This window comes from Amblyomma americanum, chromosome 11 (assembly GCF_052857255.1).
Source record: "Amblyomma americanum isolate KBUSLIRL-KWMA chromosome 11, ASM5285725v1, whole genome shotgun sequence".
In the NCBI taxonomy this organism is placed as follows: Eukaryota; Metazoa; Arthropoda; class Arachnida; order Ixodida; family Ixodidae; genus Amblyomma; species Amblyomma americanum.
The window spans coordinates 24,905,317-24,932,724 of record NC_135507.1 but is presented as its reverse complement, the minus strand read 5'-3'; the positions used below and the strand labels follow the sequence as shown (position 1 = coordinate 24,932,724).

General features: G+C 46.5%; 1 protein-coding gene across 1 annotated transcript in view; it reads left to right on the top strand.

Moving 5' to 3' along the window:
* LOC144110107 (osmotic avoidance abnormal protein 3-like) overlaps positions 1–27,408 on the top strand; it is a 60,097-nt gene that overhangs the window by 9,541 nt on the left and 23,148 nt on the right. The window lies entirely within an intron of this gene.

The window sequence follows — 27,408 nt, the reverse complement described above, 5'->3', positions numbered from 1 at the left end:
GATCATAGGCTTACATAGGAATATATGAAATATATGAGGCTTACATATATTGAATATATGAGGCTCAGATATGGAATATTGAGGCTTACATAGGAATATCATAGGAATATATGAAAAGGAGGGTGTAACACGGCGACCATGGAGAACGATCTTACCAGTATAATCACGCAAGGTGGAAAGCCCGTAGGAAGTGGGGTAGCTTTGCACGATACTGGCAAACTGTCGCAGGAAACGACGTATCTTATAGAGTAACGCGATGCCCACTGAAAAGGTCAAGCTAGCAGAACTGTAAAAATGAATGAGCGGGTGAAAATCAACATAGGCACATAAAGTCATTAAGAAAAAAAAACACGAAGAAAGCTTGAAACTAGGTACACGGGAATTTGATGTGAGCAAAAGCCCGATGCACATAGTAATAGACAAAGACAGCTATGGCTTTACCAATTTCGACAAGACAGTTGAAGCAGCCCGCAAGTTCCATACAGATCTGTGCAACATCCAAAATATTAGGAATGGTGTTGCCGAGGCAATAGAAATTCTCGTTGTGACTAATGAGTAAGTTAGGAAAGCTTCGCAGAGGATACACTGGAGGAAAACGGTGTATCTGCAGATATAGGCTCTAAAACGGCGAGGTTCTCGATGCGGGAAAGCTCTTTTGCTAACACATTTGCACTGGCTAGCTTGCAAATAAAATTAAATTAAAATAAATGTGTAATTCCTCACTGCCTCGAATATGTCAGAAGCCTGGTAGAATGCTAAAATAGTGATCTGTAGGGATAGTGATGTCGAACATTTAAAAAATAATGGTCTAATTGGGTTCGCTAACTATACAACGATACACCACAAAATGCCACTACATGTTAATTAACTGATTTATTTGAAGCATTTACAAATGCATATGCAAGTACTACCTTGCAGTATCAGTATTTAGAGGCTAGTGAAAAAGTTCGGCTAAGAGCCGCTCGGCGAGCGAACTAAAGGAACATGATGGCCATGACGTTTAGATACAGAAACGTCCGGATCGCATTAGAAGCGTGAATTAATGATATCCCTGCTGAAGTTAAGCCGAGCAAATGATCTTGGCTAGGCATGACTCATAAAGCGCTCAACAAATAATCCAGCGAGCTATTGCGGATGAGAGGATGGATGCAGGTTTTGGTGGCAGTGAAAAACCTTTATCGTGCACCAATACCCGTATAGTAGAACACATTAAAAAACAGCAAGTTGATAACAGAGACCACGGTCCGCGGCTCCCTCTATTACTCCACTGATCAATTACAACACTGAACAAAATAAGATTTTTAATTCTTGACTGTACCAAAAAAGTCAAAAGGCATCAAAATTCTTGAGCTTACAATTTCGTCTCGTGATTAGCTTCTCAATTAGAGGACAAGAAAATATTTTACGACAAGCTACTTTCTGTCACGAAGGAATTCTTTTCGACGTTCCTGAATGTGGTTGGAGCTGCGCTGCAGACTTGAGGTGTATCCGACTACAGTCCAGGACCGTTGGATATCGTGGGAAGAAAAATGTGTTGTTCGAGAGCGATCATCATCATTGTCGGAGACATGGCAGCGCGAAGCCATATCCCGAAAATCTCCACTTTCTCTCCGCCTCTAGCATATTGCTGGAAACTACTGAACAGCGCTAACAGATGGCGCGGAAGAGAAGAACACAAACAGATGCGCTGTGTTCTCCTCTTCCGCGCCATCTGTTAGCTCTGTTCAGTAGTTTCCGTCAACATGCACCAACCAGCCTAACTAAGCCTTCTTCTCACTTCCATGCGCCAACTTTCTTCCAGAGAAACATTGGTTTTGAGGTAAGGAAAGGGCGCAGTATCTGTCTCCCATATCGGCGGACACCTGAACCGCGCCGTAAGGGAAGGGATAAAGGAGGGACTGAGAGAAGAAAGGAAGAAAGAGGTGCTGTAGTGGAGGGCTCCGCAATAATTTCGACCACCTGGGGATCGTTAGCGCGCACTTATATCGCACAGCACACGGGCGTCTTAGCGTTTCGCCTCCATCGAAGCACGGCCGCCGCGGTCGCGTTCGAACACCGGTACTCCGGATCAGCAGACGAGCGCGTTAACCTCGGAGCCACCGCGGCGGGTAAATTTTTTCCAGAGTAGGCAGAAATTTGGAGGATAGTGCTTCACGCTGCGGTGTCTCCGGCCTTCGTGATGATGATGATTGCTACTTTTCATTTCAACACAGTGATGCTGTGATCGCAGATATCGTAATTGATACGAGTACCTGTATCTGTTGCTCCCATGGTTGCCTCCGGTACGACTCGGGCTCAGGGAGAGAGTGGAAGATAGTGGGTGAGAGTGCGTGGGTGAGCAGTTTACGTCTTCCGGTACTCGATGTCGTTGGTATGTGTGACACGTGCGTGAAACCGGCCACCGCCGCAGTCAGCGGTGCGAAGCGGCCCTGCAGGGGGAAGCAGCTACAGGCACTGCGGCTGGTTCAGCGCCCTGCACTGCCACGCCGGCGTCAGCCGCTCTTTCGGGCGCGGCGATGGACGAGACCTGTGTCCCGTTAATCTTTGTTGCGCCTTCCATCTATTCAAAACGGTGGCGAGCAGAGGAAAGCGCTCTTATGAAAACGGTCTATATGCTGCCTATAGACTTCTTATAGACACTATTGCCCTCATATTGTATTTCCTTTTGCCAATACATAGTCTATAGACTGCTATAAAAAGTCTACTTAAAGTGTATGGCCATAAATATATAGATTGTCTATACGATTTGTTTTGCCTATAGACTGGTCGATAGGATTCGTCTATATCAAGTTTAGACTTTATATACAAAGTGTATGAACAGTCTATAGACTCCCTAACGAAATTTTTATGGGCGGCACTTAGAGTTCTGCACTTAACGAATGCAGCAAGCCTATGAACACATCCATGCAAATATTTTCAGATGGTCTCTATCGACATGGACTGTTTAAGCTTTTGTATTTGAAATGAAGGGTCTGCGGACAATTCCTGTAGGCTGCCCAGAGAGAATAAATAGACTATTATCTCCTAATTATTAATAGCCATTTATATCTTACATCGTCTGGGAACTTACGGCCTTAGATCTTTTGTAGTTTTTTTAACGACCATTCATGAACATCCATAAAGAGGCCGTGTTTAGACCCACTGATTAGTACGCGTTCACAAGAAGAAAAGGTTTACAGACAGCATATAGGCCATTCGTAACAGCAGGGGGGCTGTGAAATCTAAATAGTTTGGCCCTTGAGCAGCAACGGAAACCGAAGCCGTGGGTAAGCAAGTGATATTATAGAAAGCTCACATAGCGGTATTGAATAACACAGAATAAATGATATCTTAACCAGTAAGACTATGAAAGCGATTGAAAGAGAGAGATAAACATTCAAGCGCAGTCAAAAGCGATGCAACTTTTCCTTACCTATATATAATCATGACGACGTTGATCAGATTCATGACATTGCGTACCGCTATAATTGCTTCTCTACTGTAGGTACTTATCCGACACTACTGCGCACCGATATAAGAGGCTACCACTTAACCTTGGCACTAACGTTGATACGACTAAATGTTGGGTCAATAGGAGGGCAATCGCGCAATCAATTCGCAACATTAGTGGCTGATAACTATATATTTTATTGCTTGTGCGCTACTTCACTTCTAATCCTGAAAATTCCGATGGGTCTTTGAAGCCTCGACCTTTGACCCTTGACGTTGTGACCTTTGAGATGAAATGACTTGGTTACTAGGGGACGGTCACGTGGTACGAAAGTTTAAAAGAAATTGTCTTGGAGGACAATGTTTTAAGTCGACAGCGTCACTAGCCCGATTAGACGAAATTCCTTCGGCGACCGTTGTTGAGGCTGATAGATGGTCCCAAAAAGATGGCGTCGCAACAGCCGTTGTCCAGCCACAGAAGCTGCGAATGCAACGGTGGCGTACGCTCGCCGGATTTGTGTGACACATTCTCTTTGAAGAACTCGCGAGGCGTCATTTTAGATGCAGGTTTTCTCTTCTGTTAATGATGCACAAGACATTAGAATACACGGATCGCCGCGTGGGATTCACCTACGACCGCTCAGTAACTTGTAATTGTCTTCCTTATTTCGTGCTGTATCGGTTTCATCAACCGAACGATAGCTGCGACATGTGGTGTCTTTTCAGGTCACGTGAGGCATGAAACAGAACTGCAATAAAACTGCTGATATGTTGTCTGTTTTCGTTCCTGTTCTTGAAGCAGGATACCTTAAGCATTGCAGTGAATTGAAATCAGGCATGTACCAGCGATTATATTGCGGTTTCGTGCTTCACGTGACCAAAACACACCTTACACGTTAAAGCAATCAATCGATTGTTGAAACCAAATCGACAGAGCACGGAGGTGAAATTCAATTACAAATTATTGAGCGGTTGTAGGGGAACACATCGGAGTCATACATGTATACTACTGTCTATCGTAACCTGCTTCGTCACCTGCTTCTCTATAACTAGTCCTTTCCTCGAAGCATCCAGCAGCAGTGTGCCACTCAGAGCTTGGCATTGCGTTCTTCGACTGAGTTCTTTTTCTCATGGATGTGCTTATTTTGAAAGCGCGTTTTTGTCTAAAGGCGGACAACCTGTCACATTTGCAAACAGAAGGCCTGTTTGTTCTGCACCTTGAGAACCGGAAACGAGGCGACTATGCTTAAACATCAAAACGATCACCGAAGGTGAAATAGTGACCAAAATTCAAGAACGAAAATAACCACTCCTTCATTAAAACTGATTACAGAATTTTTTTTTTTACTTTTCCCTTCAAACAGCCACGGTCCCTCGGTGTCGCTTTTAGAGTTTTAAAAGGTTTGAGCAGCCAACTATGCACTGGCTTGTTTCTTAACATCATCGAAGGTGTGCAGTCTTTGTCAAAAATATACAGCCCAATGGATTTACTTCTAAGCTCTGTGCTCTTTAGCGCATTTCACAGTCCTGAACTTTGGAGGGTTGAGGACTTGAGTTCCTCCGGCCATCGTGAGATTAGGGTCCTTGAGTTATGAAAAAGGAGCCACGCTGCAGGGTTCAGAAGCAGGCCCCTTGAACTGTATACTTTTGACAAAAACTGTGCATGAACCTAGATTCGCGATTGATTGAAAATTTTATTGAAATAATTGTAATCTAATCAATGCTCCATACAACGTGAGCTATTCAATATACGAGTGCATTGGGAAAACGCACTGAAGCGGACGGGGAGTGAGGCAGACGCGGCCCGCCTCTTGTTCGCGGTGTTGACGGTAGGCGGCGCAGCCATCGACATGCGCACGGAGTATAGTTCAGTGCGCCGCTAATATAACTCTATCCGGCGCAGTTTACTCATTGGGTTATGGTCAGCGTCAAGGAAAACGACATGGCTCTTTTGTCGCTGTCGTCGTCAATGCAGCCATCGCTGCATGCCTCACACGGGAAATGCGACAGCCCGCTTTTGTCGTCCTGCCCGTCGCGCGGTCAGTCGGCGAAGAGCCCGGCCCTCGTGGTGAATTACCATGCGCGTCGAAAATGTCCGACAAGTGAAGGTCAGTCGCTGCGCGCGTCAATCGATGCCGGCAAGCCGAACGATGTCCAAGGCCCATACGCTGCCAGCCCCGCTGTTGCCGCAGTCGCTTCCGCGGAAACTGCTCTCTTTCTCTCTCTACCATACTCCTCTCCCGTCATTGCGACACACGCGCTCTGAAATTCATGCAATCTGCTGGCGTATTGCTTATCTCGTTATTATTTTTTTTTGAAGCGTCTCCATTTCGAAACGATCTTATTCCCCTGGATGCGTTGGTCTCTTACAGCAGCGGTGGGTCGCTCCCGCATGTGCGCTTTTTATCATTCATTCATTCATTCATTCATTCATTCATTCATTCATTCATTCATTCATTCATTCATTCATTCATTCATTTACGATGTACATTGCAGCTTTGTATTGTGTTTCAGCTTTGTACTGTATTGTTCAGCAATTGCACTCCTGTCTTGGCATAAGCTGACAGTATGCATAAATAAATTCACTCATGCATTCGTTTCTTTATTCCCTCTTATCCTTGTTCGTTCATTCATTATAATGTTGTAACGTAATTCGAAGGAATTAATCTCGATCACTTTTTTTTTTACCGTCATCGAGATCTCGGAGGCCGCTGCAACAGCAAGTGCCAAAACAAGATTTGCTAACAGAGATGTTCATGACGCACGTTGAAATCAGTTGCGTATGGACCGAATGCGATTAGAAAGCGCTGATTTATTTATTTATTTATTTATTTATTTATTTATTTATTTATTTATTTATTTATTTATTTATTTATTTATTTATTTATTTATTATTTTATACATGAAATGCGACAGGAAAGGAGTATTAAATGAGGAATGGACACAATGTTCAAATGAAGATATTCGATGCCATCGAAGCTGACGTGATGGTAGCGCCGCATGGTGTCACCTCTGAAAGTTCAAACATTCTGCTTCCTCTCCCTGCCCACCTCCCCAAACCAATTTAAGATACTTTTTTGTAATCGATCACATACTGTGTACCAAATGCATTACAAGCAGGAGAGATCGATTAGAACTTCGTCCTTGACTAAATGCATTCATAATGCTAAAGCAAGCACTGAAAGATACAAAGCATATTTATACAGAACTAAAGGAGACGGTGTCTCGCATAAAGAACTTATTTCGCCCTGTCTCTGCAGCCAAGGGTGCACCGGCTGAATCTGCTGTACCGCGATTCATACTTTTGCCTTGTGACTGTCCGTCTTTGTGAGATGTTTCAAATTCATGTGCGTATGCAAATGCAAACGCGCATCGCATCCACAATCTCGAGCCACGCCTATGCGAGCGGCCTAAATAAGAAGCGGTTGGAAGCGAATTTTAACTGTTTGTAAAGAAAACACAGAGGAAAGTGGGAGCAATGCACATTCATTCATTCATTCATTCATTCATTCATTCATTCATTCATTCATTCATTCATTCATTCATTCATTCATGAAAAGTACAAAGCAGTTCTTTTCATGTACGCATATGTTACGCAGCAGTTATTGAGAAGTGAAAAGGAAGGCATTGACTTAACATGTGGACACCAAAACAATGGCCGCGCTCAGTCGCATAACTTTAAGGCACGTGTTGAAAGGTAAGCTCGTTGAATAATAATAATAATAATAATAATAATAATAATAATAATAATAATAATAATAATAATAATAATAATAATAATAATAATAATAATAATAATAATAATAATAATAATAATAACGTTTATTTGCACTAAGTACCGTTTACACTAAGGGTGCTGGAGGCCTGCAGAAAAAGCTGTCATGAAGACAGCTTGACGAGGCTGCAGGCACCCTATGCACTCGTCATTTCACAGCGTCGCAAAAACAGAAGTTATGAAAAAAATTTGAAACGTAAATCTACACTAATAAACAGTTTGTCAGGGATATCATACAAAACAGAAGGAGTGAGCTGCGTCGAACAGCATTCATTACACAATGATCTCAGCCACACATCTGAGAGAAGAATGAAATGGGAGAGCAAAAAAGGAAAGCGCAAGGCACTATACCGTCACTTGGGCACAAAGCAAGTAAACAGACAACACTAGGAAAATAATCGTCAAGTCATTGAAATGTGCTTTCAAATCTTTGAAAGAGATATTCTGAAGGGATATTTGATGGGTCAACTGTTTATGGGAATCCCTCAAGGTGGAGTAGATTTGTAATAAGGGAGTAATTATTCATTGACGTCCACACGAGCGTCCTGTAACTGAACGTCCTGTAACTGGTTTAGTATCCTAGGTAGTTAGTTTTGTAGTGTCTGCATTCTATATGTCGTTCTATACAACCTACGGCATACACAACGTAATGATTCTTTACGCCCGACTCGCGCAGTATTACCGTTCTTAGCCAGTCGTGAATTCCTCGGCAGTCAAAACGGATGACCCAGTGACCGACGCATTTGATCCGAGCCACCTTCGCACGAGCCCTGAGAGTCATTCTTTTCAGCAGCGCAGGGGACAATGGACGAGACAAGTGCACAGACATAGCGCTTATCTTACAACTGGTTTTTATTGAGGCGATTTCCACTACTTAAATACGGTGGCAACCAATCTCAAATGAAAAAGACAGATACACAAAATAGATTGGCTATAATGACAATTTCTGAGCACAGGTCTACAGTAGCACGTTTTTCTGTTCTCATCAAGGAAACGCAGTTCCTTATCAGACAGAGCTTTTGTGGCAACGCTTACGCATTCATTTTTGAATCTATTTTCAGTCAGTGCCGAGTGCTGTCAGATAACTGAACAAAAATCACTCGTGAAATCATTGAAGCCCATGAAATCCATAGATTCAAAGATGAATGCGTAAGCGTTGCCTCAATAGCTCTGTTTGATAAAGAACTAAGTTTCCTTGATGAGAATAGAAAAACTTGCCCAACTGGTCTTGTGCCACTGTAGACCTGTGCTCACGAATTGGTTTATCGGGGGTTTAAAGTCCCAAAGCTACTCAGGCTATGAGAGACGCCGTAGTGAAGGGCTCCGGAAATTTCGACCACCTGGGGTTCTTTAACGTGCACTGACATCGCACAGCACACGGGCCTCTAAAATTGCGCCTCCATCGGAATTCGACCGTTGCGGCCGGGATGGAACCCGCGTCTTTCGGGCCAGCAGCCGAGCACCATAACCACTTAGCCACCGCGGCGGCTGTGCTCAGGAATTGTCATTATCGCCAATCTATTTTGTGTATCTGTCTTTTTCATATGAGATTGGTTGCCACAGTAATTAAGTAGTGGAAATCGCCTTAATAAATACCAGTTGTTAGTTCAGCGCCGTGTCTGTGCACTTTTCTCATTCTTTGTCCCCTGCGCTGCTGAAAAGCAATGTCACACCAACTTGCCCAAGCTTCTACATTATTACCTGAGAGTCAATCCAACTATAAAAAAACGCCGTGCATTTGCATAAAGGTTAGCGCACGCGCAAGAGCTTAGCATGTACGGATTTGCTGAGAGACTTAGAGATCCTGTAGACAGCCAAGCAAGGTGTAGTTTAAGCGTGAGTTGCTCAGGGTAGGACTTGACTCTAAAGCTTTTTGAGCAGTGGAAAATTTGATTGTATTGATTTGTTTTTTTCTTAAGTTTTGATGGAGACATTTATAATTTGACTTCGGCCCTGTTTATACAGGTAGCCTGAGATACTAAGGTGGAGTGGGTAGACATGAAATAAGCATTTGATAGTCATTTTTTAAAGCTTATTACAGCCAATTAGAAATGGGCGGAACACTGATGACAATGTACTATAAGTTTATGTCATCGTAATAAAAACGGAAGCCGGTATAGACAAGACACTCGTGTGCTGTTCGATTTCAGTGCAGGTTAAAAAACCCCAGGTAGTCTAAATTATTCTGAAGCCCTTCAGTACGACATCTGTCTCCGTCTTTCTTCTTTCAATCCAACGTTTCTCCCTTCCCTCACTGCGTGGTTGAGGTGCCCACAGAAAAGTGCGACAATCCCTGGGCTTTTAGTTACTTCAAAACCATTTTTTTTTTCAGCCGTTACAATGAATTCTCAGCACCTAGTCCAATTTTCACGCCTGATAGCCAGTGGTGCTGGATTCACGTCGGTTTTCACGTGAAACAAGATACATCACAATCCTTCAGGTGCGGGAAATAATGGTAGACTGCGGATAAATTCGACTGTGTGAAGTTAACGTGCTCTGAAATACCGGCACCCTGGCGCCTTTGTATTCCGCATGCATCGAAATGCAGCCGGAACAGAACTTGCGGGCTTGTACTGAACAGGCGAACGCTGTAGACATAAAGTAACGTCTTAGTTTGACGGAATCCCGACTGGCGAGGAGGGAACATAATAGCAGAAAAAGAGGATCACTCGCCAAAAAAGGCGCTTAAAACAACATCAAAATAACGTCGCCAAAGGCCGCACGAAAGAAAATGCCTTGGCTGAACACTATCAAGTTGCATACCATGCCATCGATTGGAACAACGCCTCAGTCATCGCGACGGAGAAGTATTTATCGTCCCGTTTACTTCTAGAATCACTTCCCATTCAAACGACACCACATGTATTAAACCAAACGAGGGGTAATCTTCCTGAGATCTACGCATGCTCATTACGTCACCTGCACCGTACATAAGTAGCCACCTTCGACCATCCGCTGCCATTGTGAACAGGGGACCCGTACGGGCCCCGAAACGTCTTTGTTTTTCCTTTTTTCTTTTTTGGCGAGTGCTCCTCTTTTTCTGCTATTAAAGTAACGTCTTGCGGTGATGACTAAATAAATGTTTTTACCGCCATCACCACCAACACCTGCACAGAACTACGTATGGCGGTAATGCCATCCAGATATTCCTTCGTCAAGAGATCCACGTAGGAGGGGAGAGGAGGCCTTTGATGAGGCGCAAGATGTCCAGGAGTTCGTTTAAATGTGAAGGTGCGAGGCCCTATGTCGCGCTAGTGGCCACACTAAGTGAAATTTATCCAAAGTTGAGTTGAATTGAGTTGTTGCTGTATGCTACGGGTGGGAATTAGCCTTGCTTATTCTGCCGGCAATTGCTCCACCGTAGCGTCACTTATATGTTAATAAGGACCTAAAACCTGTCGGATATGTCCCGCTATGCGCACAGTCACTTATAATAGTACATATCCCACTCCCGCAGTCACTATCTATGCACACATTCACTCACAGCAGAACAAAGTCCACTCCAGAAGTCACCATCTATGCACATATTCAGTCACAGTAGAACATCGTCCATTGCAGTGCCGCCATCCATGCACACATTCGCTCATAGTATAACATAGTCCACTCCAGAAGACACCATCTACGCACAAACGCTGCCACCCAGCGTATGCGAGTACCTTTCTGGTTCGTCGCCGGGCTGTATTCTGGCCACCGTAACTTCGTTGAAACAACACAGTATGTAGACGAAATGCACATTTAATTGTGAGCACAGTGTTTTGTTCTTTTCACTGGAGTTGGTAGGGGATGTGGCACTGAAGAGCATGGACAAGTGGCATAACTGGCAACCTTTCATCTTTGAATACTGCATGGACCGAAAACTTTACCAAATACGCAAGAACAGCGGTGTACTCTGTTTTATTTCTTCTTCTGTATGTGCCTACAAGTGCGCCGAAGCCTTCAAAAGTGAGAAGTGGGAAAGGGGGGGGGGGGGGGGCGCGGAGTGTTCTGTTCGGTATTCTGTACCTTACTGCGCCATGATGCATAACCGCCATTGAAGGTGCTCTTCGCCGCATTGCTTTTTTGTCGTGCGCGGCAGCCCAACGACAATGGTGCGCATATTTCACCCCAGACAAGGCAGCCGCCTCAGAGCATCGTGCCCCAGTTTTGCCGGCGAGGCGGCGGTCGCTATTCTCTTGCTGTCAAACGCCATCGACCAGTGGAGGTCGATGCGTTTGCGCCGAGCACGCGACGGTAGCGCGGCCCGCTTCTTTTGCGTGGATAAGCGCGCGGCCCTGCGAACGGCCGCGCAGCAAAACAGGTCGCCCTCGGCTCAAACCCCGTATGCACGCACGCCAGGAACCGGGGCTCGTTTATTAAAGAATCTTGGACCCAATTTCGATGGCGCGTGGTACGAAGGAGCAGCGACCCGGTCAATAACTACGTTGCAGCCGCCCCAATTGCAGAGAGAGAGAGATAGTACAAAAGAATAGAGAGGGAATACTGAAAGAAGGAATAATAATAATAATAATTGGTTTTTGTGGAAAGGAAATGGCGCAGTATCTGCCTCATATATCGTTGGACACCTGAACCGCGCCGTAAGGGAAGGGATAAGGGAGGGAGTGAAAGAAGAAAGGAAGAAAGAGGTGCCGTAGTGGAGGGCTCCGGAATAATTTCGACCACCTGGGGATCTTTAACGTGCACTGACATAGCACAGCACACGGGCGTTTTTCCTCCATAAAAACGCAGCCGCCGCGGTCGGCTTCGAACCCGGGAACTCCGGATCAGTAGTCGAGCGCCCTAACCACTGAGCCACCGCGGCGGGTCTGAAAGAAGGAAAAATGTGAAATTACGGGGATAGAAAAGAGGAAAAGAAGGCGCAGCGAGGAGGGATAGGGAAATAGGACGAAAGTGCACGAAAGTGAACCAGGTGTGAAAGAAATGGCAGTGGATAGAATTGAAGAAACAGAGAGAAAGAAAAAATTGAAAATTGATTTTTGGGGAAAGGAAATGGCGCAGTATGTGTCTCACATATCGGCGGACACCTGAACCGCGCCGTAAGGGAAGGGATAAAGGAGGGAGTGAAGGAAGAAAGGAAGAAAGAGGTGCCGTAGTGGAGGGCTCCGGAATAATTTCGACCATCTGGGGACCTTTAACGTGCACTGACATCGCACAGCACACGGGCGCCTTAGCGTTTCGCCTCCAACGAAACGCGGCCGCCGCGGTCGGGTTCGAACCCGGGTACTCCGGATCAGTAGCCGAACAAACTAACCACTGAGCCATCGCGGCGGGTGAGAGAAAGAGCGAGGCACTGAGAAATGCAGAAAGGAAAGGCCAAGGGGCTTGCCAGCTGGAAATTCCTGTTAGCTAATCTAAAAAGAGGAATGAAGAGAAAAGGCGAGAAAGTTAAGAGGAGATAGTGGCAAAATCAAGCACAATTTCTGTATAGCTGCCATTCAAGGAAGTAAACAAGCGAGGCAGTTAAAAGAAAAGGACTAAAAGACTCTTCGATGTCCGCCACGGTGGAATGCCAGGTCTACACCCCCCCCCCCCCCCCCCTTTTTTTTTTCCAAACCGCGGGAGCATCGACTGCAGGTAACGATTTTTACGCAACAGCGTTAAGCTCTCGTTCACCGGAGGAACAGCCGTATTCGTTGGCTTCGGCGTTGCGTTGGGTTGTCGAGAAAGTCCCGATTGGTCGAAAAGGTCCCCCTAATTTTTAAAGCCTCTAACTCCGATATTATTGCGCGAGCTGTCAATGCGAAGGCTTTTGAAAAAAAAGCCTGTTTCTCGATGTCGTCTTCGTAGTCGTGAGAACGGGTCCGTACTGCACAGTATGACCGGAAAGGGGGGGGGGGGGGGTGGAGGCACCCAGTTGTATAACCATTTGTGTAATTGGATTAAATTTAATAGGTCAGCAGTGAACGCATTAGTTTTCGTTGACGACATGCTATGACGCCGACGCAGTTTAAGGAAGAGGAGTTCCTTCATGCATTTATAATGCACGTACAGCCGCCGTAAAAAGTATACAGCCCATGGCGTTTGCTTCTAAGCTGTTTAGCGGGGCTTCCGAGAACATCTAGTTAGTCGAGAGCTTGGAATGATTGAGGACGCGAATCCATTCCTCTTTCGAGATATTATGGTCGCTGAGGATGCATAACCTGGCACGCTGCAGGGCTCGGAAGTAAATCCCTTGGGCTTTATACTTTTGATGGGGACTGTACTTCGGGCAAAAAAGACATCAGTACAACCACATCGCTTGCGTTCCTTCGTTCATCGTTGCCTAGTTTCCGTTAGACGCGTAAAATCCTTAGTCATTACCAACTAGCCGGGCCTAGGGCATTAATTACCCTTAGCAGCTGTCGCTGTAGAAGTGGCGCCAGGGTGCGTTCAATTCTTAATCCTCACTTAAGAATACGCAAGTAGTACACTCGGTTGGCGGCTGTGAGCTGGCAACATGGCACGGGCGTTGTGATGTATTTGCAGAGGGGCGGCATTAGGTCTTTAAAAACTCTCACAATTCTCCCTCTGATGTGTGCCAAGAAGAGTCGGCGGTAGGTGTAATGCACGCCCGCTCTCCTATGTTATGAGGACACTCTCCCGCATGTTCACCTTGAAGACGTTATCAGAGCTGTTACAGTTTAATAGCACCCCCACTAATATGGAACTTCGCACCCGAACCCAAGTGAGCGTATCACTTTCGGGCGGTAGATGTACAGTCTTACCCAAAAGTAGCCAGGCGGCCTGGTTTGCTTCTAACTTCTATAGCGGAATGCTTATTGCGGCCATCAAGCTACAAATCGTTGTGAGTTAAGGAGAGCCCTTTCCCTCACCTTCCATTATCTTCTGTCTTTTAGTGAAGCCGTAGGGGCTGCACTATATGAGAGAGGAGCAAGCCACGCAGCCTGGTTATTTTCGGCAAAAACTGTACGTGGGAGTCTAAGATTACAACATAATGATAATAATTGGATTTTGTGGAAAGGAAATGGCGCAGTATCTGTCTCATATATCGTTGTACACCTGAACAGCGCCGTAAGGTAAGGGATAAAGGAGGGAGTGACAGAAGAAAGGAAGAAAGAGGTGCCGTAGTGGAGGGCTCCGGTATAATTTCGACCAAGCTTACAACATATTCCGCCTTCTACGTCGACGCTGTTTAGCAATAAGAGATTCCCCTGCAAAACTACGGTTGTGAAATAATGTGCGCTGGGGCGCTTAAATTAGGCACAGACTTTCGATATTTCTGAAACACTCACTAAAAGTGGCGATAAGCTCAATCAAGAAACCGACGAAAATGTGCCATTTTCTGGCTATTGTTTCATAGAGCCTACGGTGTACTGTCTGTATTGCGGTACTCAGCAATGTATAAAATAGCCAGACGTCGATTCTAATTATTATTTTGATTCACTCGGACTGCCATTTTTCCCAGCTCACATTCTACCGACTCATAAGCTGGGAACGGCGGATTGTACACCAAGAAAAGTGATTATGCCGCATAAATAAGACCCGCCGCGGTGGCTCAGTGGTTAGGGCGCTCGACTACTGATCCGGAGTTCCCGGGTTCGAACCCGACCGCGGCGGCTGCGTTTTTATGGAGGTAAAACTTCAAGACACCCGTGTGCTGTGCGATGTCAGTGCACGTTAAAGATCCCCAGGTGGTCGAAATTATTCCGGAGCCCTCCACTGCGGCACCTAATTCTTCCTTTCTTCTTTCACTCCCTCTCTTATCCCTTCCCTTACGGCGCGGTTCAGGTGTCCAACGATATATGAGACAGATACTGCGCCATTTCCTTTCCCCAAAAACCAATTATTATTATTATTATTATTATTATTATTATTATTATTATTATTATTATTATTATTATTATTATTATTATTATTATTATTATTATTATTATTATTATTATTCATAAATAAACATACAAGGAAAATTACGCTCCGGTCAGTTCGTATTGCCTCGACATAGCTGATCGAACCAAACCAATTGAGCAAATATCGCTCACTGTGCATATGTAGCTGCGAATCTCGTCGGTGGCGATGCCCGTATATTCTTGTTTTGATACGCCATTAATTTGGAGGAAATTAATCTGAAAATCTTCTATCTAGAGTGACAGTAAGCGGCGAAAATACAACGATCTACCTTTCCGCTTACTTCGTAGCATTTGTTTAAACTCCCTGCGTCGTGTCCTTATTTGCCGATGGAGGCTGGCCAAAACATATGCGGATAAGAGCGAGAGTGGTTGTGCGTGCTGATTTATGTGGGCGTGTGAACGCGTAGGCCGAGACCGGGGGAGCTCGTCTAATGCCTTACGATGCAGGTTAGAAAAATGGGAAGGCGGTCGATGAGTAACAGGCAAAATCAGTCCACCTTTCTCATGTGTTCCAGCAGAGTGCAGTGGACATTGGAATATGGAACAGGCACTGATCAATGCGGACGCCTAGCTGCGGCGACCGCTATCTAGGTCGATGTTTTCCGGCCCGAAACAGAATTCCCGCACCAGTGAAACATGAAATATGACACAGTCGAGCCCGACAGGTCGGACTTGTAGTATGTGTGCACACCCACGTTTTTGCACAAATATGTGCGCTTGCTTGGGGCCTCGCGCCGAAAAACACATATGGACACGAACTATACGTATGGTATAAAGGCCGTGAATCATTGTTCCTTCCTTCCTTCCTTCCTTCCTTCCTTCCTTCCTTCCTTCCTTCCTTCCTTCCTTCCTTCCTTCCTTCCTTCCTTCCTTCCTTCCTTCCTTCCTTCCTTCCTTCCTTCCTTCCTTCCTTCCTTCCTTCCGTCCTTCCTTCCTTCCTTCCTTCCTTCCTTCCTTCCTTCCTTCCTTCCTTCCTTCCTTCCTTCCTTCCTTCCTTCCTTCCTTCCTTCCTTGGCGAACGATCATTGCAAAGGAAATTTTCCGGCTAACAGAAAGGACGATTTTCACTTGTCTTAAGTTTATCTTTCCTGAATACTCTCTGTATTGCGCAAAATTTTTGTTGTAGGGATGATAATAATACTGATCCACATTGTGCAGTGCGAAGTGCCGTCAACTAACCAGGGCACAGGTTCGCGGTGGTGTTTGCACGCAAGACCAATGCGTGCTTCCCCGACTCAGTTTTCATAACTCACAGACTCATAATAGACGCCGTGGTAGATAACGACCTGTTTGTACTCGGTCATTTATGCAATCCCTGGAACAGAAAAAAAATACAGCAGTTTGACAGTAGTCCTCATACTGCTGAGCTACTCCCGCACTCCCTCCACTTGTAACCCTGACTCTCCAGAGGTTCATGGTTCATCAGCATGCCCCAGCTAGGTGTGGTACCTAGCTCATCTCGTAGCCTCGAAGAGAACAATAAAAATGGCCCTATAAACTGACCTCACTAAGTGAAGTGGTAGCAGTGGGTGTATCACTTTAAAACTGGACCTTGACCACACAGGCCGCCTCCGTGCAAGAAATCCACTCCGCCACGGTGGCTCAATGGCTAATGCACATCGCTGTTATAGTCCAAGGTCGAGAGATCGAATCCGGGCGGCGGCGGCCGCATTCTCACGCAGACGGGACGCAAAATATGCCTGTGCGCTGTGCCACGTCAGTGGTGGTTAAAATTATCCCGAGGCCCTCCACTGCGCGATGTCTTTCATAGGCAACGCCCATACTCGAACCGCGTGGCAATAACGCGATGGATCGTATATAACTATCAGATTCGTGTTGACTAGTTAGCTGTGCAGAGAAAAACTTGCCGTCAACAGTCGGTATGTTGTCGCATGCAAAACTTTTTAATCTTGCCAGTTACAGAGCTGCCCATAGCGTTCATGTATAAGAAAACGGCACTCTGTGTGGCTCATAATTCAGGTGCTTACAGATTGCCGCGACGCCCGCGGTTCATAACGTAAACTGTATTGCAAATTGTTGCAAACTTCAAGGTAGTTGATAAACGCTCAACCGGCGGACTACAAAATCAGTTAAACAGGTGCACTGAACCGTAGATAAATTTTGTGCAAGCACCTAGAAAATGGTGCCTGGGACTACTGTCACTGTTGCAGGCGAAGTTTCCAAATTAGTAGTCACACTTTGTTTTCCCAAACCTATACCTTAATACTTGCCCCTGATGCGGCAACCGCCCAAGACTCTACCACATCTCATGTCGCTGTATTGGTAAACTACCACTCCTAAATGCACCACACGCATGGTTCGAATAGGGGGAGGAACCACTGTCCAGCAATGATCCGGAAAGTCGGTCGGTCGGTCGGTCGGTCGGTCGGTCGGTCGGTCGGTCGGTCGGTCGGTCGGTCGGTCGGTCGGTCGGTCGGTCGGTCGGTCGGTCGGTCGGTCGGTCGGTCGGTCGGTCGGTCGGTCGGTCGGTCGGTCGGTCGGTCGGTCGGTCAACAATTAATTAATCCGAACTGATAGGATCAAACAGCACTGGTCGCATGATGTCGTGTGACGTCCCAGCGTCGCAAGCATGCTGCTTCTACGTTACATCACATTGGAAAGTAGTCACGTGACGCTGAGACATCACAGCCTTCGGTTGCTGGCCCCTGACAGTGAGAGTGCTCTGAAGCCCCTAAAAACTTTCTTAATAAAGGTATTGATATACATGAGAAACGAGTGGGCAACATGCATAAAAACCCACGTTTCTGGACAAAAACCAACTGTGTGTGCTCGGTGCCTGGTCATTTAACGCTTTCTCAAGGTTATATATGACTTTTTAGTATGACGGACTGCACGCGCCGTTGTCAGACTCACGCTCAGCTCGCATCGAAGTCGCGTATTCCGACCAGCACGCGAGCAGAGGTGCAGCTTTTTCGTTTTTTTTAGCACTCGCGTTCAGACAACCACAGTGCAGCCATTTGTCGCCACAAAAATCGACAGGGCGAAATGAGCGAATCATATCGACCTCATGATTCCCGTAGACGGCGGCTGTATACATCACTCATCCTCGAGCAAACACGTCCTCGTGTGCGCTTACTGCAGGCGTGTCGGCGTTTTGCGATTTATTCGCGCAGTGGTTATCTCCGAGCGGTGCGCACTCTGGCTTGGGCGAACCTGTTTATATGTGAATGCACGAAATGCTAGAGTTCACTATTACTCGTAACGACCGGCTGGCGTGCTTTGCACCCAGGCAGGAGGAGACTGCGCATGCGCGTTGCGACACCTGCGCCCTCTGTTTGCCGAAGTCCTGAACTTTCGAAAGTGCAAGGAAAGCTAAATTTCTATTGAATTTTCAAAAACAATAGCTGACAGAAAGGAGGGCACGAAGAAACTAGGACAGACACCTTACCACTTGGACGAAGACATACCGGCCATTATGTGTCATGCAAACTTGTCATTAACTTTACATTGCAGAGTAATAAAGAAAAAATGAGCCGTGCTGTTAGTTTGGAACCACGACTGCGTGCACTAAGAGCCTTTTAAACTTTAAAAAAAAGGTCGTTTGAGAGCAATGCAAAAATGGTCGCGTCATAGTTGCGCCCAGAGGTCTTTAATCAAAGAGCCTGCTTACGTATCTGCGTACGTACACCCTACGTAAGTAGTTTGTAGGACGCGACATTTGGGTTCAAATAATTCTTTGCATCCAGGATTAGTTGCTTGAGATGTAATGGCGCAGTCTGTAGTTACCACACTCAGATAATGACTGCAGATATCTCTTCAAGGGTATGCTTGCAAAAACAGCGGTGAAATTATGAAATTAAGTATTTTCGCAAATATTTCGTTCCAGGAACTTTTGGCTGCGAGTGTACGTGCACGTGAGTGCGTTTTCCTGATACGCATCTCTGTTTGTCGAACGTTCGCAGGGGAGACTGTTTTGGCTATGCTGCGTAGACTTTGGCTTTCTTGCGTATAATAATTTTCCCATTACTGGTTCCAAGAGTGACCTCAGGGCCATGCAGTTAAAGTGTGTGTTTCGATGCGGCTAGATTTGGACTGTAAACAAAAGCTACACCTTGTTAGCATGCAGTATTTTGAGTCTGATAGTGGGGAAATACCTAACTTACCAAAGTTATTAATAATAATAATAATTGGTTTTGGGGGAAAGGAAATGGCGCAGTATCTGTCTCATATATCGTTGGACACCTGAACCGCGCCGTAAGGGAAGGGATAAGGAAGGGAGTGAAAGATGAAAGGAAGAAAGAGGTGCCGTAGTGGAGGGCTTCGGAATAATTTCGACCACCTGGGGATCTTTAACGCGCACTGACATCGCACAGCACACGGGCGCCTTAGCGTTTTTCCTCCATAAAAACGCAGCCGCCGCGGTCGGGTTCGAACCCGGGAACTCCGGATCAGTAGTCGAGCGCCCTAACCACTGAGCCACCGCGGTGGGGTATTCTTTTTTGTTTTCCTCCAAATGAAGCAGCTCCTTGCTATCTTCTCAACTCTGGCAGCGGATCAAGATAAAAAAAATGGAAACTATGCGCTCTGATCTCTATAGAACCGGACCATCAAAATTCTTTTTCTTTTCTTACTTGTGTTTTTATGTATGATGTATAGATACATGCACAGAGATTCGAATGTATTTAGCGATGCAGACAAATTTTCTTGGTCGTGGCAGAACGGCTGCGAAATGAGATGAAATTTTAAACGGATGCTAATCGAAGGCGCGGAAATAAGAAGCTGCTCATTAAGGCGACGAACGAATTTTCACTGCCAAATGCTCTCCCTGAGCGGACAACGGAAGAAAAAAGTGGGCTCATTATGACATACATGACGGAAGCTAACAGTCCACGAAAGCAAGGAGCATAAGGGAAGCTCTTTTTTTTATTTTAAATTGTAACCTGTCGAAGAATACGACAGAGCCGATGCCACCATACAACAGAAATTTTGGTCGTCTTGTCGTTACGACAGATTTTTCTGTACTTTTGAGAAGTTGTCTGTTGTCGCGACAGAACTAGCTCTGCCGTTACGACAGGAGACTGCTTAATACTACAGAAAATCTTGGTGTTACTGCAAGAATTTCTCTTGTGAGGTCCCAAATGGAACAGGAAAATCTGTTTTGACAAAAGAAACATTTTTATTCTGTTTTTCTTTAGAGTGGTGTTGATAAATAAGAGATTAATAGGGTTAATATTTCAATATAACTGATAAGAAAGGAGAAGAAAAACAGCCTCATGTTGCCTGTGGGATCCGAACTTACGACCTCCGAATTTCGCGCCCAGTGCTCTGCCAACTGAGCTACGGCGACGGCTGTCCAGTCTTCTGCTTTCAGGGGTGTTTGTGCGTAGTGTAACCGAACCTTGAGGACGTTCACCAGCGCCATCCTCGTTCATAGCGGCGGACGTAGTACGTCCTGTACTACGGCGAGTGCCACGCAGGAACGTGATCGAACATTGAGGGCGGAAGCTGTGCGAGAACCCTCTTATGCTACATATATGACATCAACACTGCCAGAATCGAGGTCCTGGTTAGCTATTGTGCGGACAAGGGTAGGCAAAAGAGGGGCCCTTGTCGACGTCCAGCGTTGGACTTCGTGCTCTACGCTTTCAATCCGCACGTGAAGGCGTGCCGGATTTGCGAGCCAACGTCCCCTAAAGTGTGGTGATTGGGCGTTCCAGGGCAGATTATGGCAAGCCATACGAGTATATGGGGGGAGAAAAGAGGTTTTTCGTAAAGGTATGACGTTCTGTGCCGTGCGCTGTGCCCGGGCTCTCTTCGTTGAATGATGCTATTTTAGCAATTCAAAGTAATAAGAAACCATTAGTCAAGTGCTCTCTGTTGAAGGGAATTTATCTAAGCCAGCCTGGTAAGTAGTCGTGGGGCGTGTTTTAATGTGTATTTATGACATAAATTTTCTCAGTATATCGTTGCTAGAACCCACAACGCGTCTGTACCATTTTCGCAGTGGGCACTTGAAAATAAATAGCAGTTCAACAAAGATACTAAGTAACCTTTGACCCCGCCAGCGAAATTCTCCTCAAAGCCGCTTTCATTCCGCGGTTTGTGGGGAAGCTTGCGTGCCAAGATATTCCGACAATTGCATGCAGCCTTGTTTAGCAGCCAAAGCGCGATACAAAACCCACAACTGAAAACGTCAGCACCTTTCTTCAAGTTCACTTGTAGAAGCCAACAAGAAAACAAAACTGCAATGACCCATCTCTCGGATACCTGAGGCTTTAATGAAGAAAAAAATTATCGCAACAATCGCATCTTCATTTTTCTTTTGTTTTTCAAGTTATATTATTCCTATTATCTACCGGCCTGCTTGAAATATGCTTCTGAATAGAGTCGTAAATTCGCATTGAATTTCCTTTCGGCCAAGTAATGTGGTCTCTCTCCGTGTAATAACCTCCAGAACCTGGTCGCACAAACCATAGAAGCACATCAGTTCGAAGTTTCGTTGGATTAAGTAACTCCGCTTTAAGAGTACAGCAGCGCACCTGGCGGAGCATTCGGCCGATGCAACAGGTATGGCGCGCGCGTCGCCAGTTGCCATTACGTTATAAGAAGGGGCGAAGCGAGGGAGACCTATATTGATTCATGGAGACGACGAAACTTAAGCTAAACTGCTACACCGAAAGCTTTCACGTCCGCACACCGTAGCGAGGACGAGATGGAAAAACACAACTTTTCCGGATAAAAGCTCCATTGTTGGAGCCAGCGTTTCTCTTAGTATGGACTAACACCAGGCGTTCGCGTTCCTGCCGCGCCTCCACACAGTGGAAATGTACGAACCCGCCCAGTTATCGATGTTACTGTTGTTCGTTCGATGCAGCCATTTCAGGCTGTTCTCCGAATTGAATGGAGGCCACATTTCTTTCTCCTCCTTTCTGCATTTTCTCTCCAACTTGGACTCTATCTGTCCTTTATTAGTTTTTGCTTCTCTTTATTTTTATTTCACTCTTTCTTCTTTTTTGCTAAGTGGTAGTATTTTTTTTTTGAAGCGATGTTTATTGCCTCAGGGCATAAAAACTATGAAGAGAGAGATGGGTAAGATGCTTAAATAAATGAAAACGTTGGGCTGATTTGATGAAATCAAGAAGTGAACGATGATATGGACCCTGTGTTCAGGCAATACAGCCATCCGGATTGTCCGGTGAGAGTCCCACTGCCGCCAGGTGCCGAATTCTCGTCGGCTTCAGCGCCGAAAGTGGTAGTTGTACTCGCTTGTTGTGAACTAGATGGGGGTTTCGATCCCGGCCATGGCTGATGCACTTGGATGGAGGCGATATGCAAAAACCCCCGCGTAAGAGCTCACTGTTCCTTAAAACACTTTCAAGAAGTGTAATTAAGGCGAATGCAACGAGTACGGTATACTTTGTACGTTACGGTGTTGTCTTGGCGCGCTTAAATTTTATTAGTCACTAAAGTTTTGTACTTCTTCCTTGCTGCCATTATTTTCCTTCGTTCCCTCTTTGGATCCTTCCTCCTCCTCCTTTTCCGCCGATGTTCGAGAATAATTTAGCTGATTGGTCGAGAGAGGCCACCTGACTTTGTGACGTCATCAAAATCTGCCCAGGGTTGAAGGTTGCAACGTGGACACCGGATTGTAAGTACCCTTCCCACCATGGCAGGTAGCAGTTAAATTAGTGACTGGGCGAGACAAGTCTCGTGACCTTGTGACGTCATCATAACCTTCCCACCGGGGTTATAAGCCACCCAGTTTCCAGACAGCGACTTTGATAGATAGAATCGAAATGAAAAATCAGAAAAAGTTATACATGTAAATGTTGGGACTGTCACAGCATAGCAGATACCTGCTATTGCAGCTAGCAGTTTGAATATGGTGGTTGAAACTGACGCAAACACACACAAAAGTTGCAAATGAAGCTCGACAAACGGGAAATGCTATCGCATTCCACTGTTAAAGTGATTCAAGCGTCGCCATAGTTTTTTATTTCCTTATTCTTTTGTTTCCTTAGTGCCTGTTACAAACGTGTCCCACTCCGCTCGATTACCCATTTCTCACATCGAGCGAAGTGGAGCACTGCATCGCGATTGACCTCCGCGGCGTGGCAGCACCGCTGCTGTCTTCACGGCCTTTGTGCATGGAGGAATCGAAAACTCTGGAATGACCATGACGTCACGCGGTGAGCCTTCGCAAGCCAAGTTGAAGCCGCTCCCTGCGCCGTTTTTCGCCCTCCGAGTCAGTCCCTAATGTTTTGGCCTTCGTAAGAACTGGTCACGTGACCTGAGGGCGTCGCCATTGTATCGCCCATTCTCTCAACGCTGCTCGTGGAGCGTGCTTCACGCCACGTGGCACGTCGGTGGTGGGAAGCACATGATCGATGGCAGAGCCCGAAGTCGTGCATTCTCATTGGAAGGAGGGAAAGAGAGGGAGGGGAGAGGGGAGCGGCGACGGCAGCGCATACCACCTGTGGGGGTAGAGACGGTGGCGCGGGCGGAGGCCGTGCCGGTAGACGTCGTTGTCGTCCTGGAAACGCGTACCAAGGCCAGCCTGAGAGAACGCGTCATCACGCGCGATGACAATCGCCGCCCGCGCGCTGCTATTTATTGACCTCGCATGGAGTTCCCTCTCGCCAGCTCGTCCCGTCAGGCCAGCTGCTTCTTTGTGCGGCGACCTAAGAATAAGCAGAGCGACGAGATGAGGTCGGCGATAATGGCCGGGCTGAACGCGAGAACGCTATGAAATTGGACGTATGAGAGTCGCATGGAGGTCTGCAGATGGTCGCTTCCCAGGGCACACGCCGGTGGAGGCATAGAAGACCTGAATGCGCGGCAGCTTTCTGTGGAAGGAAAAAAAAGCACGCAAAGAAAAGGCGAAAAGTGGAGGTCATGAGGCGGTTGCTGAACATTGCTGGCGTCTCATCCACTCCATCAATGCGTTGTTTGGTTGTCCCGAGTATATAGCCCCGCAACGACTTCGTGACGTCACCTGTTATGTGATCACCTAATGCTCTTCCCTTTGGAACTCGTTGCATGGTGGGGGTACATGCGAAATTGCAGAGTATAGACCAAAACAAACAGCGCTGCATTTTCACAGTGTATTATGGAAGTTCACCGGTACGTATTTTAAGCAAGAGGCCTCGTAAAATATAGTTTACGCCGTCTGCTTTACGATAATGCCCTCGCGTTGGTGAATGTACCGCGTAAATAAAGAGTATTGGGCAGGGAATTTAGCAATCAGTTATCCTGCTGCCATAGTGTACATGCACGACAATCGCCAATATACGCGCACAGACCAAGTTCCCGGTCTGTGAAAGGGAAGAGATTGCACGAGGAAGGAGAATGGCGCCTCGACACGCGAGCTTCATTAACGTGTTGTGTTGTGATGCAGTTGTTCTTGAAGTTGTTTACGAAACAGGGCCAAGAGAGACGTCACGCACCCTGCTTCTACAGCAATAGCTGCACGGATAAGAGAGAGAGGAGGAATTTTTAGTGTGGAGGAGGGCGGAAAGTGTGACCCCAAAAGAGAATCTCTCTGCGCTGCTACTGCACGCTGTTGAAAGGGAAATGACCGATAAGAGGAGCGAGTTGATTTTATGGTTTATGCACTATGGAGGGACGCCGTAGTGGAAGGCTCCGGATTAATTTAGACCACCTGCGGTTCTTTAACGGGCACTGACTTCGCCCAGTGTACGGGCGCCTTGCGTTTAGCCTCCATCTAGACGCGGCCACCGCGGTCGGGTTCGAACCCGGGAACTCCGGATCAGCTGCCTAGCGCCCTAGCCACTGATCCATCGCGACAATCCCCCGGCAGGTAGCCAGAACAGGAGCCTCTGACGGCGAAAATACAATGAACTGCGCAGGAAATCCAGCATAACACAATTAACTGTGTCTGAAAGCACTTTTGGCTGCTACCTCTGGAACCCGCCGCGGTGGCTCAGTGGTTAGGGCGCTCGACTACTCATCCGGAGTTCCCGGGCTCGAACCCGACCGCGGCGGCCGCGTTTCGATGGAGGCGAAACGCAAAGGCGCCCGTGTGCTGTGCGATGTCAGTGCACGTTCAAGATCCCCAGGTGGTCGAAATTATTCCGGAGCCCTCCACTACGGCACCTCTTTCTCTCTTTCACTCCCACCTTCTTCTCTTCGCTTACGGCGTGGCTCGGGTGTCCACCGAGAAATGTGAAACAGTTATTGCGCCATTTACGTTGCTCAAAAACTAATTTTCAGTTTTACCTCTCGAGACGTCCAGCCTGACAGCTCGGAAGCAATAGCAGTTGCCCACTTTGGTAGCCCAGGCGGAGCTGGCCAATGGAAATGGAGTGAAATAATGAAAAAAAAATGAGCGATTCGCGAAAGGAAATGTCTCAGAAAACAGGTGCCGCAATGCGGCCACAGATTTCTCAATGGAAGTAAAAGGTGGCGCAGTTGGCTGCGTTACACTGCGAGAAAAGAGAAAGAGGGGAAAAAAACTCGCAGCACGGTTACCAATGTATAATGCGAGGTTCGTTACGACAGCTGCTTGCTGTGTTGAACATAACACTTTTTATTCGCTATTATCTGTCTTCTTTTAAAGCGAAAGCTTTTAATGGCTCATATTCTTGGTCGATATCCTGTCCGCCCGTTACATCGCCAACCGGGAGTCAAGACAACGGAAGTGACGTCATACCGTTTTGTCCGTCCGTTACACTCTTCAGCTCGATAGGAAAAAAGTCTTTGTGCACGGTGGGATTCGAACCACCATCCTTCCGTTCCGCAGCCGAGCGTGCTAACGACTACGCCACTTCCTGCCAACGCATATGTAGTTCTCCTTGTCTACGACGCTGGAGAGTGTTTGCAGAAAGGCGTCGAATCAGACGGATGCCTCCCAAACGCCATCCAGTGTCTCCAGCATTCACGACTCACAAACAGTTGTGTACTTAATCAACATCTTAACCACACACCCCTGAATTTTTGTCCTGGTAGAATGCGCATTACGCCATTATGCTGTCACTCGTGACGTCGCTGTGTTAGAACCAACCTCCTTGGCGCGGTGTTATGTCGACTCCGCTGAACCAGGAAACTTCCTTTAACAGCTGTCACTGTTAAGATTTGTAAAACTTTTTACACTTAAAAACTTTCCGTTTTCGAAAGCAAATATTCCTAAATAAGGGAGTAATTACTCATTGGCATCCACCTAGAGCAGCTATACGGCAAGAAAGGAAAGCTTTTCTTTGTTGCCGTATGACTGCGATTTTGTGGATGCCAGTGAGTGATTGCTCCCTTATTACAAATCGACTCCGCCTTGGGGGATTCCCCTAAACATTTCACCAAACATTTTTAAACTTGAAAAGTTTTGGCAGGAGAAAGATTGTCGAACAATTTACTATAAATTATTCCCAACAAGACTGGCATTTCTGTCGAAATGTTTAATTTTTAGCAAGAAGGAAGTAAAGAAGTTCAGCTGTTGTAGGATACAACTAAAAAACGAAGCGCTCAGATGCCACTGAAAGGATGCTGTTCTGTCAATGGAGTCGACCGGTTTTCATGACACCAGGTTTCATCCGATTAAGCCGGGATTGTTCCCCATTGATTTGTCACCCCTGCTATTCCACGCCGCCCAAGGGGATTGGTCAAGGGAAGAAGGGGACGGTCGGTCGACGCTATTGGCTGGAAGGGCTCCTTTGAGGGCCATTTGCCGCTTTGTTCTGGAGTTGTGTCCGACTATAGACGCACACATGGACCCAGGAAATTGAGCCTTATGTGGTATTTACTTTGTACCGCATATGTACTATCCGCAGCGAAAGTTTACAGAGTGCGGGAATAGATAAAAAAAATATTTCTGTGCAGTCACGTCAGCCAGTCTCCTAAATAAGGGTCGGAAGGTAGGAGCAGCTGTGCACGCTCCATCTAGGCGACTGCGTCGCCATGGAGCGGTACAGTAAATTTATCGCTGCGAACACAGATCCCGTAAACTTGTGCTGCCGGTTCCAAGCTGCGCACTAATGCACGGTACTGTTCCTGGAAATGGGACTTCGTCGACCGCGGTTGCGCCGCTCGGCGATCTATCATGCGGCTCTTGTGGAGACTGAGCCGCCTCATTTACATAAAGAGGTCGTCGGATGTTCGATAGTTGTTCTCTGACGGCAGAAACCGAGCCCTGTCGAGGTGTAATGTCGATATTGTTCTTTCGACTACACTAGAGGGCAGTCTAGGGGAATTATAACACTGCGACACAAAACAGGGCAGCGGTCAATAGTCTCAGGCTGGTTGCATAGGCGGCAGTCCACAGACCAAAAGAAAACAATCTCTTCATCAGACAGGCTTGTTTTGAAAGGTAAAGATTCATAAAGCTTAAAAAAATGTTATTTACTCCGACTGAGCGCGGGCCTCGATGAAAAAAATTTAGTATTGTGT